The following is a 14,475-nucleotide window of genomic DNA, read 5'->3' on the forward strand; positions in this document are numbered from 1 at the left end:
CATCGACGGTGATGCTGTGGAGAGAGTGAGCAGCACCAAGTTTCCTTTGGAGTGCACATCAGCGACGACCTCTCCTTGGACCACCAACACTACATCACTGGCGAAGAAAGGCCCATCAGCGTCTCTACTTCTTGCGCAAACTAAAGAAGGCAAGTGCTACACCCTCCATCATGACAACATTCTACAGAGGAACCATAGAGAGCGTCGTGTCCAGCTGCATCACAGTGTGGGGAGGAAGCTGCACGGAGAAAAACAGGAAGACACTCCAAGCGTGTTGTGAACACAGCGAAGAAGATCATTGGAGTACCACTCCCCTCCCTGCAGGACATTTACACCGCAACGCCTCACCCGAAAAGCACTGATGATCATCAAAGACACAAGCCACCCTGCACACAAACTGTTCAGCCTCCTGCCCTCTGGAAAGAGGTACAGGCGCCTCCGTTCCGTACCACCAGCTTACAAGCAGCACACGATGCATCAAGCAATCAAGATACTGAACACTCAACCCACTCTCCCTTCACTGTCAGCCTCTAGCCAGCCAGGCCACTGACAACGCTCTCCCCCCTCATCCCCACCACCATATCTGCGACTGAACACTCCACCTGCACTACTACAATCTGTGACTGAACTTTTCAACCTGCACTAACTCAAAACATACACATACACACACACACACACACACGCACACACACCACACACACACACTTACACACACACACACACACACGCACCACACACACACACACACACACACACTGCACTTTCTGCACTAAACCCAAACATACACACACTNACACACACACTCATACTCACACACATACACACACACACACACACACACACACATACACAGGTACACACACACAGACGCACACCGCACTTTCTACTGCACTGAAACACACACACACACACACACACACACACACACACACACACACACACACACACACACACACACACACACACACACACACACACACACACACACACACACACACACACACACACACACACACACGCACACAAAACACATACAAACACATACTGCTGCTGGTGTATTTAAATAAAAACCTTTTTTAATTATTTATTTCTTCAAATGCTACTATTACTATGTCAGAACGCTATAAAGGACTTTTAGGAAAAAGAACAACAAAATACCTCCTCTTAATGTATGTTCTCTACAAGTCTTCTGTTGTCCAGTCTTGCACTTTAAATGTCTGTATGAGCAATGTCTACGTCCATACTGTCTATGTCCATGTATGAGTACTGTCTATGTCTATACTGTCTATGTCCTTACCTAGATTAGTCTATGTCTGCATGGGAGAGCAAGAAACGCAATTTCAAATTCTTTGTATGACCAGTGCATGTAAAGAAATTGACAATAAACTTGACTTGACTTGACTTGACTTGAAATCTGGATATTTTTTTTCTCCTGGTTACATTGGTTTTGGCCTTGCGTTTCCACGTAGCAGATTCTTAAAATCCAGACATAAAAAGCAGGCTTTAAAAATATCCTATTTAGGGGGCTAAAACGCATTTGTTAAAAAGGATATTTTAATCCCCATGTTGCGTTTCCACCTAATCAGGAGAAAAAAATACCCACATATAAAAATATCCTGCTACGTGGAAACAGCACCTAAGTGGCCAGCCAGAAGCGCAACAGAAGAGCGATGAATGGTCTTCGCCTCTACAAATACAGCACCGCCTCCAGGCGCAGGGGGAATCAATAATCACCTTCACGCATCTCAGGATCCTGTTAAAGGCATGCGCAACAAACAAAAGTTAGGGGTCGGCAAAGCACCAAAATTGGGGGAACAAATTAACAGCACCTGGTGGTAACACGGGCATGATGATGTCTTCAGTCCAGTCAGTAGTTTAATGTCTTGTAACAACAAACATCGCAAATGCGTCTGGAACAACACGTGTACTTTTCAGAATCTCTATTTCTTCTCAACGTACACGCTCTTTAGGGTCTGCGCTAGGGCTGGGCAGTTTTGGAAAAAATGTGCATCACGATAATGATGATAATCATGATAATTGATATCACGGTTTTCTGTATGTTTTTTTGATAAGCAGCGATTTTCCCCAAATCTTAATCTTTCCGACGAAAAGACTGAAATCAAATTTACAAATGAGATAAAATCATGAATTTAAAAATCAATCTCCATTTCCATTTTATCACTTTTTCATTTCAATAATATTTTTTATAATTTATAGTTTATATTTCCCTATCCAACAAAGTCTCAAATAAAATAGCCTACTATCTCCACCAGGCGCCAGACAGTAGTGCCACAGATTTTTCAAGGAAGAAGGGTTAAATGATTATAAGCAGTTGTTTTGGGCTTTTTTCAAGACAGCCCAAAACAGCTTATTTCTCATTCTACACCTGGCAACACTAATTGCTTATTTCTCGTTCTACACCTGAAAACATTGATTACTAGGTCGTCCTGCATGTTGCACATTACTAGTGAGTAAACAGTGGGACAGAAATGAAACGGACTGAAGAGACACGGAAAACAAACGGATTTATTTGACACTGGCTTCGTTTTCATGATGTTTTTGAATCGGATCTAATAGATCGGATTTAAGTAGATCGGATTAAGAGTTATTTTGCGACGTGTATACATGGCACTTTCACTTAAATCTGATTAAGCGTCTGGGAAACAGAAAGCATTGCGATTGGACTGAGGACACACTTGCTGAGCGAGCTAAATAAAGCACGGGGGCGTGGTCCAATGCCACCGAGATGCAGGTCCTCTTCCCCACGAAAATCGTTGCCTCAGGCGGACTGAAATCACAACATTTCCCCCTTTCTCCCTGGATCATTTACAATGCTACATTAGCTACCCTGTTAGCATAGAAAAACGAGTGGTCAAATGGTAATGTGGAGTAACTTTGTTGTGCTTCATCACTTCGTGGGGCACTTGTACATCAATATATGGAAGCCACAACATTTATAGTCGCTTAGGGACTTTAAATTAAGCAAAACTTTCATGTAGGAAGTGGACCAGAAGTCCGCCATGTTTTCTCACTGAATCAAAGAGCACGGGGTCTTGGCGCCATCGTGTGGCCAACGAGCATGCGTGGAACGACCGAATTTATTGTAATTCTGATTAAAAGGTTACATGACAGAGGAACGTGTTTAATCGGATTTAAAAGAGGAACAAACCACCCACTTTAATCGGACTTAAGTTTAAATCAGAATAAACTTAAATCCTGTTTACATAATATTTTTAGAGCGGAATTAAGTTTTAATCAGATTTAAAGTGAGTTAAATCGGACTTAAGTGTCTCATGTAAACGCAGTGACTGTGTGAATATTTTCTTTGACTTGAAGGCCAAAACCCAATGTAGAAGGTATTTTGTCTGGTAGTTTGTTTCATATGGCGATGTATTTCACTCCTATTTTGATCTCAAATCATGTCAAACAGCGATGTAGCAATGTATCTCATCTGCCCATTGCATTTGCAAGCTAGGCTACTTCAATTGTAGGCTATGACAAAACTCATAGCAACCTTAACATAGTAGCCTATATGAAAAACTCATAGTAGCCTACATGGAGAAAAAAAAACTTGAACTGAACTTTGTGTAGGTGTGAACCGAGATCGCATTCTTTTAACGGTATATCGCCCAGCTCTAGTCTGCACTGTCTATTCATGTGTGTGTGTTCACAGCCAGTTTTACAAACAGCCTCCCCACTCCCTATTTTACCCATGTCTGCAGTTGGGGCCGCTGTCGAGACAGCACAGCCCATTCATTCTGCATGAAGTCTGCACTCCTCCGTTGGCACCCCTAGAGTGCAGTACCACCCGGAAGAGTGGAGTCTCTCTTAATATCCTTAAAACCTCTCTGGTGCGTTTGAGGAGGAGGATTTGGGAACAGGCGAGGAGGATGGAGGCGGGGTCGGGAAGTCAAATGGAGGCAGACTTTGCGAGGTGGACGAGACGGACAGGGAGCTGTTCAGTTCGTGAGTTGTGGTGCTCATGCCACAAGTGCTGTCTGTGTCGTCTTGTTTTCCCTAACACCGGATTTAAGTGACTTTTATTGTGTTGCTGGCCATGACAACGCACCAGCAGCAAAATAAATCAATTTTTTTTTTTGAATAGGCCTACTTCAATAATGCCATCTCTACGACATCCCGATCTCGTGCCCGTCTTCAAAATTCTCACATCTATGACGTCACTGTGCCACTTCCATAGAACTGAACTATAATCTGTCACCTCGACTGGACAGCACTGGACTGGACTGGACATACACACACACACACCAAAGCACAGTATGACCAAATCACAGTAAGTTTTGCAGCAAAAAATGTCGGTAACACTTTCTTTGAAGCCCATATCTATAGCGCATTATGAGCGCATTTATAACAATAATTGTATTGTAATAATGTGCATTATAATTAATTACAACGCATTACGACTACACCCATGATGTTTCCTAATGCTTTATGTTAGCAGTAATGAATAACTATCTAACTTATAATGCTTTATAAAGTCAAGGGTGTTATGAGTGCTGGTGACTAAATATAAACTACAGGCTGCCTGATGGGGCTTACAGAAAATTATGATGCATTATAGATGTGCATTATACAGTGCATTACAGATGCATCCATATGAACTTTACTTGGAGCACACATTGACTACTTATGATCTCACATGGAACATTATGAGCCCTTATGACAGTTTAACATCCAGGTCTGTGCATAGAGTGGTATAAGTACTCGTAATGTACTATAAGCCCTATCAGGCAGACTGTAGTTTATAGCTAGTCATGAGCACTCATAACACCTTTGGACTTATAAAGCATTCTAAGCTAGATTCATGGTTATTCATAGCTGTTAATATAAAGCATCAAGAAGCATTATGAGTGTAGTCATAATATGTTGTAAGTAATTATAATTTGTTATAAATGCGCTTATAATGCACTTTAGATATGGGCTTCATAAAGTGTTACCAAAATGTCTATTTCTGGACCATGGAGAAGATCTCCCTTTTCATGTATGAAAAGGACAATTTTCTCAGTCATATTTAAAACCTGGAATTTGATGGTGGTGGTTTTGTTAAAAAGGTAACATATGTGAATGGGCAGCATGGATTCTGGATGAACTATTAAAAATATTACACGGTGCACCTTTAAGTTGTGAGAAACGCGCCTGCGGAGATGCCTGCCTGAAAGTCTGTGCAATCATGAAAAATGTCAAGAATATACAGAAGTGGGCTTTATTTCTAAAAATAAAAAGTTAGTTAACTTCACAATCAGTCCACCTTTTGCTGATTTGGTTGTTGTACTTCATAATACAGTTTAAATGGCTCTTTTTTACATGGGTAATACTATCACAAAATAATATTCTGAAATGGCACTTAGAGGGTTTTGAATCTGAACTCTCCCAATTAATAATAATAGGCGAGGAGGAAGAATAACTGAGACGGGATCGGGAAGTCAAATGGAGGCAGACTTTGCGAGGCGGGCAAAAGACCGACAGGCAATTACTTCTACACCGTTCGTGAGTTGAGTTTTTGAACATTTCAAGAAATGCCGTCTCCAGGACATCTTGTTGTTACCGCCAGGTTTAGTTTGTTTTTTCCCCCTGTCAATTACTGTCTTGTTGGGGACCCTTAACTTAATGATTGTCCTCAACAGATTCTCAGTGCTGATCAGTGGCGACACCTGTGGATTGGGGCGGAGCGCTGCGTATTTAACTGGAGGGAGGACGACAGTTCTCTCTCCTCCTCCAAGCATCCGGCTTGTCACTTCCCCGGTTGATGCCCTGAGTACTGTGCACTTTAGCTGTTTTTGAATCTTTGCGTTTTTGACGCCATTTCTGTTTTGTAAAGCTTTTTCTTGTTTAAGACAGGGGGCTCGGCCCCCTTATTTTCAATCAATGCCCTAGACTCATATAGGAGCTCGGCTCCTCTTTTTTGTTTAATAAATATCCTTTTTGTACCGTTTTTTCAGTTTTCGAGTCCCCCTTACGTTACGTTTGTAAAATATTGGGCGCTCCCCAGTCCCCGGGATATTTCCCCCCCTAGACCTCTCGCATCTAGGAATGCACCGAGACCACTTTTTTGAAAACCGATACAAGTACGAGTACATTAATGTGTGTACTTGCCGATACCGAGTACCGATACCGATACCTTTTACCACCAAAATCCAATGAAAATAAATGCATGGCCTTGTTTTTTTCCACCTGTGATATTTGTTTTGTCCATTTCCATGTAGATTTAAATGTTATTAATGTATGAGGTGGCACTTTTTTCCCATGCTGCTTTCAAGTCCACAGAACGTGACAAGATTTTGCATTGCTTTGTGTAATAGCAGTATCGCTCCTGGTATCGGCAAGTGCTTGACGAGTACGAGTATAATGAGCAGTATCGGCAGCCGATACCGATACCAGTATCGGTATCGGTGCATCCCTACTCGCATCCCCTCGCACCCTTTTTGTAGTCTTGTCGTATTTTGGCCGTGCTGCGTTTTCCCCCGTGGAGAGGTCCCCGTATCGCTTTTGGGCTGGGTGTGGTTTCTTTTCCTTTTCTCAGTCGTTTTTGGGGCTATCCCAGGAGGGGGCTCCCTGAAGCCTCGAGCTGGGTATGCCACAGAAGAAACGCAGTCAGATAGGCTCTTGTTTTCTCCTTTTACAGAGTAGGAGTAGAGTAGGACCTACCCTTGCCCAGGTTTTTTTTCACTCACCCCTTGTCCCCCCAATGCATGTGCCAAACTGCCTGTCTTTTTGGGAAGTCTGTTTTTGTGGTCCTGTTTGCATGTCTGTGCCTGTCTGAATTGACCACCTGTCGCTACTTAATTGTAGCTTGATTGTAGCTCCATTTCAACGCCTATTTGGCCTTGACTTGCTGCTACTTGGCTCGGGAACATTTCGTCAATCTGTGTGCCTGTTTTCTGCCGGTTTGTTATGCACACTTGAATCGTTACGACTATCCGTGATTAATCAGCTGTTCGTTATCATTAGTTTAATCATGGCCGCCATCAAAGGTTTTGTTGAATCCCCGTCACGCACTAAACTGCATCGATTTAGCAAACCCGAATTGTTGGAATTGGCCAAACAGTACAACGTTGCGTTAGACACTGAGGAGCAGAAGACCAAAGATAGTATTAAAAGGAAACTCTTCGACGTCTTTGCCGAAACTGGGGTATTGCCACCACGTACACCAGTCAAAGGCACGTTGCCAACTTCTCCATCCACTCCGACTAGTCCCTCTGAAACTGTCCGTCTGCGAGAGTTAGACCTCGAGCAGCGACGTTTAGAGTTAGAAACAGAACTTGCAAAACAGCGACTAGAGTTGGAGCGTGACCGCCTAAAAATAGAAGCGTAAAAATGTAAAAACAAAACTGTCTTTGACGTGGCGAAGAATATCAAATTGGTGCCCCCCTTCTCTGAGACCGACGTTGAGCGGTATTTTCCGCAATTTGAGAGAGTTGCAACTAACTTTGCGTGTCCAGAAGATCAGTGGGCCTCTCTCCTCCAGTGTGTTTTGACTGGGAAAGCCAAGGAAATCTACTCGTCTCTCCCAGTTGCGAATAGTGTCATCTACGCCGATGTAAGAGATGCCATTCTGCGCGGTTACCAGTTAACCCCTGAGGCGTATCGCCAGACATTCCGTAAGCTCCGAAAAAAAGCAGATCAGACATATGTCGAGTTTGGCCGTAAGAAGTAAACTTCGTTTGATCGTTGGTGTGCTGTAGTCAAAGCAGATGACCGAGCAAAACTACGCGAGTTAATTCTTCTCAAGGAATTTATCAACTGTTGCTGTCCATACCTCTCTGCCCATTCCGGGTGTCACACTATTGCTGGGTAACGACATTGGCCGCGGTAACGTGTTTAGCTGTGATGCGCCGCTCGAAGTAGTGACCACACCGTTGGTATCCGACACACCCGATCAATGTGAGCGCGAGCATCCTGATGTGTTTTCCGCCAATGTAGTGACGCGTGTCCAAAGTCCAAAGCGGACCCAGACGTCATTCTAGCTGACACATTCATGTTGAAGCCAGAGGCGTGCGTTAGCCTCAAGGAAAAAAGTCCTAAAAGCAAAATTGTGTTAGACCCGGCAATCCCGAAATTACTGCACGACGGCCCTGACTTCTCGTTGTCCCCATCTGAGCTGATTAAGCAGCAGAAAGCTGATGATAGTCTCGTAACCGGTTTTGGTGTTCTGGTTCTGGTGGTTCTGGTTCTGGCGTTAATGCCAATTCCGGGTTCTGTATTCCAGGTCAGATACCTTGGTCCTTACAGTGTCGAAAAGAAACTGTCTGATGAGGATTATGTGATTGCTATCCCTGTTAAGCGCTTCAGCTCTCGCGTTTGCCACATAAACCTGCTGAAGCCTTATCACACTCATGCGCCGCGTGATTCACCTGTTGTCCTACTCTCCGCAGTAGCTGAGAGTGAGGATGTTGACACGGCCCCCTTACGCTGCATTGTCCAGGGCCGACTAAAGAATTCAGAGATGTTGGCAACGCTGCCAACCAATTTGTCACATTTAACTGCGCAACAACAACGTGACATCGTGTCATTAGTCAATGAGTATCCAGAGATATTTCGCGATGTCCCCTCCAGGACAAATGTACTACTGCATGACATCGATGTAGGGAGTAGTCTCCCGATTAAACAGCATCCATATAGGGTTAATCCAACAAAGCGTGCCATTTTACGCCAGGAAACCGACTATCTCCTGTCCAACAAGCTGGCCGAGTCAAGTGTCAGTCCGTGGAGTTCGCCTTGCATTTTAGTCTTGAAGAGTGACTCTTCGTATCGCTTCTGTACCGACTACCGCCGAGTGAACGACAGCTATCTAATGCCTCGGGTAGATGACTGTGTTGACAGGATCGGATCTGCCACGTTTGTCTCCAAATTAGACTTGCTGAAGGGTTATTGGCAAGTGGGCCTCACCCCCAGAGCAAGACTAATTTCTGCTTTTGTGACCCCTGATGCGTTTTTGCAGTACAATGTCATGGCATTTGGCATGCGTAATGTTGGTGCTACGTTCCAACGTCTCGTGAATCTGGTTTTGTCCGACGTGTCTAACTGCGATGCCTACCTAGACAACGTTGTTTGCATGACCATACATGGTCTGAACATTTGGCTTGGTTGCATGAGGTTTTCAGACGGCTCTCCGCAGCGTCTCTCGCAGTCAACCTAGCCAAATGTGACTTTGTGACACCATACCTCATACATACAGCTGAAACACAGCCTCTCTCTCTCTCTCTCTCTCCCTCTCTCTCTGTCTCTCTCTCTCTCTCTCTCTCACTCTCACTCTCACTCTCACACGCACCTTCAATCAAAAGACAATTTTCTAATATGGCAACATATACAATACAGCTTGAATCATGTATCTTTCTGAATCTTGAATCATGTATCTGCAACTGCTAGACAGGTAGCTAGTCAGAATTGCATCACTCCTGTCCTGGCCCCATTTTACACTTGCTTCCCACGAGTATTAAAGATCCAGATTTTTTTGGTCTAAAATTAGCACAGGGACAAGTCATTCCCTATATCACATACGTTAAAAATTTATTCTGGACCCATGTGGCTTATATCCACTAATAAATGCCTTCATTATGTGGCTCGGTCATGCCCTGAACAGAAAACGGGACTGTGCCTTTTTGCTGCTCCAAATATGTGCAGTGATTGACTCTTGTTGCCTCTTTGCTGTCCATGAATGGCCAAGATTTTGGGAAGGGCTTAACACAAAAAGCAGGTACAGACAAGTCAAGGGTGCTCTTCAGCTGCTGTAGCACATCATCGAGTGGTGTTATTTCCTTGACAATCAAGGTTTGGCTACCTGCCTTTCACTTCAAAGTATTTATTCTATGATTTCTATTCTGTTCATTTGTTGAACGTCACATTTTAAATGTCATGGCTCTCAATACAACCTATGACGTTTCGAGCAATTGTTTTGATCAGTCCAGAAATACAGTCGACCAAAATCTTTAATTCCTCCTCTTTAACCCCTACAAGCAGGGCCGCATTAAGATGCCCTGGGGCCCCTAGGCTTCAGGCTGCTGTGGGGGCCCCGGAAAGAAAATTTCACAACAAATGTATTCATACAGTGTCATAATTATGTGATAGGCATTCAGGATAACCAACAACTCTACTCAACATGACAGATGAATTTTTAATATTGCATCTTGTCATGATTCAGTAATTTTTCACTTATGACCAATCAGGGGACCCCTGGCAGGTGGAGGCCCCAAGGCTGCAGCCATATCTAGCCTGTGCATTTTTCGGACGATAAGGCGCATTTAAAATAATAAAATATTGTCAAAAACTGACAGAGCCTCTTATAAGCCAGTGCGTCATATGTGTAAAAACAATGATCATGGCCGCGACTTTGAGGGAACGACTTTGAGGGAAAACGGGACTGCACGTCATGAAAAAATACTTGTGGGTATAATCAGGAGCGTCACGGGGTAGGCCTACAGTAGCCAGGTTACTGTATGCAAGCACCTGTTTCAATGGCACCTGTTAAGAAGTCTATCTCTTTCTCTCTCTCTCTCCCTCGTGCACACTTTACAAGCTGTTGCATATTATTTGCTCGATGCAGAGTTGTGATGGCGTACACGCTCTGGTTGACATGGTTGTGTGCATGGTTGCATGCATTCGCAAGACGTTATTACAGTAACGCATGTGAAATGCGTGAAAGGGCTGGCTTCCTTGGAATTTCAGTGTCCTTGACTGAAACAAGTTGCAAGTTTTTCCAATTCCTGAAAAAATGCTGGAAAAAAAAGAAAAAAAGAAAAGAAAAAATAAACCTTAGTGGTCCGTGGAATTTCGCCTCATTTTTGCCATTTTTGGGAAAATGTGTCCTGCATCAACACATTACATAGGCATGTCACACTGCAGGAAAATGAAGTCACACCACAGGAAATTCACTGCATTATGGCCATTTTAATCTTTTTGTTTTGTATACATGACTGACATCTGAGCTCATGCTAACTTTATAATGATATTGTGTTTAATCTTAATATGTGTTTTCATTTATAAAAAAACTTTTTTTCCTTCTATAACAGCAGTCAAACCACAGGACACCATAAAATTAACCTAAGCATTGCGTGAAAGAAACATTGCAATATGAAGACATATTAAAGGGACAGTTTGGTCAATTTCAACATGCAGTTGTAAGGCTCACACTACCCTGGACTTGTCAGTGCCTGAGATTTTTTTTTTCTTCTTCTTCAGCCGTTTCCGAGATCCTGGTCATTGTAATGGGGGCAGCTCTTTGTTTACATTTCAAAAAAACATTTTTATTTATTCCCAAAAACATCCAAAAGGTTATAAAACATCAGCAGACAACTAGCAAACAGCAGTACCTTTTGGGAAAATATTTGGAGTTGGCCTATGTTTCATTTTTTAAAAATGTAAACAAACGCTGCCCCCATTAGAATTGCTCATATCTCGGAAAGGGCTGAGCCGAAAAATGTGGCATCACCAGGTACTGACAAGTCAAGGGTAGCGTGAGCAATACAACTGCATGTTGAAATTGACCAAACTGTCCCTTTAAGAGGTTAATAGTCACCTTAAACTTCCACAGCACTCTCCAATAACTGAGGTACTGACTGGTTAGGAGCCAGTCTTTAAGACCCTACAGTAGTTGGCCTTGCAGCTGCCCATTCACAAACATTGACATAGATGTCACCCCACAGGACGCAATTTGTGTTACGAAATTGAACTTGTAGTTAATATTACTGTCTTGAGTTTTTTCACATTCACATATCTTAATATAAAGTTAATATTTATGCGATCATGCCAAATGTAATGCCAAATACATTATTAGTATGCTTGCCATGCGGCAAGCATACTATTGTTATTCGACCCGTTTCCCCTTTTTATTTTTTTTTATTTTATTCTTCCGTCTACGAACCATTCGTTTTGAAGAACCGCTCAAGGTAGAAAATCCGTTCAAAGACCGAAACGTTCGGCTTGATAAGACGACCAGGTTTTGTATTTTTCACAGGGGTACCTCAAACTCTGTAGCGCCACCAGCAGGTCAAAGTTGCAAGTACATTACATTCTGTAACTTTTGAACCGTTGGTCAGAATTTCAAAAACTTGGTATCCCTGGAATCCTTGGGCCAACCCGAATCCAATGTACCCTATGACGTCATTTTCCGCCTGGAAAGTTTTTCCGCCATTTTGAATTTTGTGAAAATCAATAAAAATGATGCCCCGCCCACAAATTTTGACCGATCGTCACGAAAATTTTATGAGCGCATCTTCGGACTGAGATACATCTACCCTAAAGGTCCTGGAACGATTGATCAAACCCTCTCCAAACAGGAGCCAATCAAATATGGCGGCGAAGACGCCAAACAGGAAGTGAGCTTATATCTCAGCAACGGCTACTTGTATCAGAACCCAACTTTATATACATCATCAAGACTATCACCAGAGGAGACATAACGATTTTCGTGTAAATACGCCTCTAGGGGGAGCTATAATAAGCAGAAATGTGTTTTTGACCATATTGGCCCGTATTGACTTCAAATCATCAAAAGCTTGGTATCACTGAAATCCTTGGGTCAAGCCGAATCCAACACATACTATGATGTCATATTTATTATCATGAATTTCCCGCCATTTTGACATATTCAAAAATCAATAAAAATGAAGCTCCGCCCACAATTTTTTGCTGTTTTTCCTACAATTTTAATCAGATCACCATTGGACTATTCTGCACCTATGCTGAAATGTACAGATCAATAGCCGAAAGCATCAGCGCACAGCAGCCAATCAAAACTGCCAACAAAGACAAAAACACCGTCCAAACAGGAAGTTAGCTCATTTCTCAGCAACACCTTGACGGATCTTAACAAAAATTCTCAGACATGATCTCCAGTACACCCCGGCGGTACGTACCGAATTCAGTGCAATACGGCCACTGGGGGGCGCTACAGTTAGCGAAAATGTGTTTTGGTCAATATAGTAGATGCATAACAAGAAGTTAACTCATATCTAGATGGTTAACTGTATGCTGTGTACGCATGAAGGGCAGCATATGCATGAAAGGCAACGCATGCATGAAGGACAAGGCATGCATGAAGGGCAACGAATGCAAGACGGGCAAGCATACTCCAGCATTTTCTGTGAGGAAATGCAATCTAGTTCAAAATGTTGTAGGTTAATTTATATATATATTATATTCCAGATTTCATTAATGTTAGTCACACCGCAGGATATTTGACATATAAACCTTTACAGAAATCTTAACAAAAATGTTTCTTCTCATCTAAGACTAATATGAAACATAATGTACAAGATCTTCTTTCATTGACATTTGTTTCTTAAAGGAAAAATAACAGTTTTGTAGATTTTTAACCAATGTTACGAAAAAACAAGGCGTCACGTCAACCACCCACGTACAGTTAAATTACAAACATTAGTGAACATTGAAAAAAAGATCCGACAACGGCCTTCAGGTAGCAGGCTTATGAAACCAACAGAGAGTGGAGAAGGTCTACGAAAATGCATCGTCAGAGAAAGATGTTTGCTACTTTGCGACAGCACCACTATTTCATGCCTAAACACACGTCTTCATCATGGATAAATGAGCAACAAGATATTTTTTTCCTGCCAGGATTGCACTGAAAAGTAGGCTACTGCTGTTAAAAAAGGGGTCACGGGTGTGCGGCACCGACGCTGTGCCTGCATCTGTGTGTGGGAGGGAGGGAAGGAGGGAGAGACGCGGAGCAGCAGAGAGATGAGAGTTAAGAAATAGCACACGATTCTTTTTCAATGTTCTATGAATTTGTTAGGCCTACTGGATAGCCTACATATTAAATGTGCTTAAACATTCGTTTGTTTTGAAAAAACATGCGTAAAATTCAGTGATGGCTATTCATGCCATATTTTGATCCAAGGTGGCTCAGTGTTGTTGCACTCTCCTAACTGGACTAAAAGTCATCTGAAATTTCCCTCGCTGCAATGTGCGCATCGCCTTGGTATGAGCTGCCGCTACTCATGGTTAGCTTTCATAAAACACGTTAGGAAGAATCGGTCGGTTTGCTGCTAGGGCGAGGTGTTAGAAGAAGTAGCATGAAACAAAGTTATATTCCACCTCTGACTTGATATTAAGCAGGTGGGTCTTGAAACCCCTGTGTGACTGCCTAGATCTCAGGGATGTCTCAGGGCGACCAACATTTTAGAGTAGAGAAGAGTAGTAGAGTAGAAACTGAAGCCAAGAGTAACGAGTAACGAATGTTTTGAAAATGTAAGGAATAGAAGGTACAGATAATTGTGCGAAATTGTAATGAGTAGAAGTCAGAAGTAGGCAGAAAAAGAAGTATTGGAGTAAAGTACAGATACCTAAAAAGTGTACTTAAGTACAGTAACAAAGTATTTGTACTTCGTTACTTGACACCTCTGCAAGCTCCAAACATTTTTCAATTTTCAATCCCTCTCTTTGACCAGCATTTCATTTAATTGGGTTTTTTTTGCACTTGAAACTATTTGTCTTTTGGGAGAA

General features: G+C 42.6%; 1 protein-coding gene across 3 annotated transcripts in view; it reads right to left on the minus strand.

The window, feature by feature from the left end:
- The window catches only part of LOC134436101 (GA-binding protein subunit beta-2-like), a 54,239-nt gene that overhangs the window by 11,148 nt on the left and 28,616 nt on the right, over positions 1 to 14,475 (minus strand). The gene's annotated exons all lie outside the window — the stretch shown is intronic.

The sequence above is a fragment of the Engraulis encrasicolus genome, chromosome 20 (genome assembly GCF_034702125.1).
Source record: "Engraulis encrasicolus isolate BLACKSEA-1 chromosome 20, IST_EnEncr_1.0, whole genome shotgun sequence".
Lineage (NCBI taxonomy): Eukaryota > Metazoa > Chordata > Actinopteri > Clupeiformes > Engraulidae > Engraulis > Engraulis encrasicolus.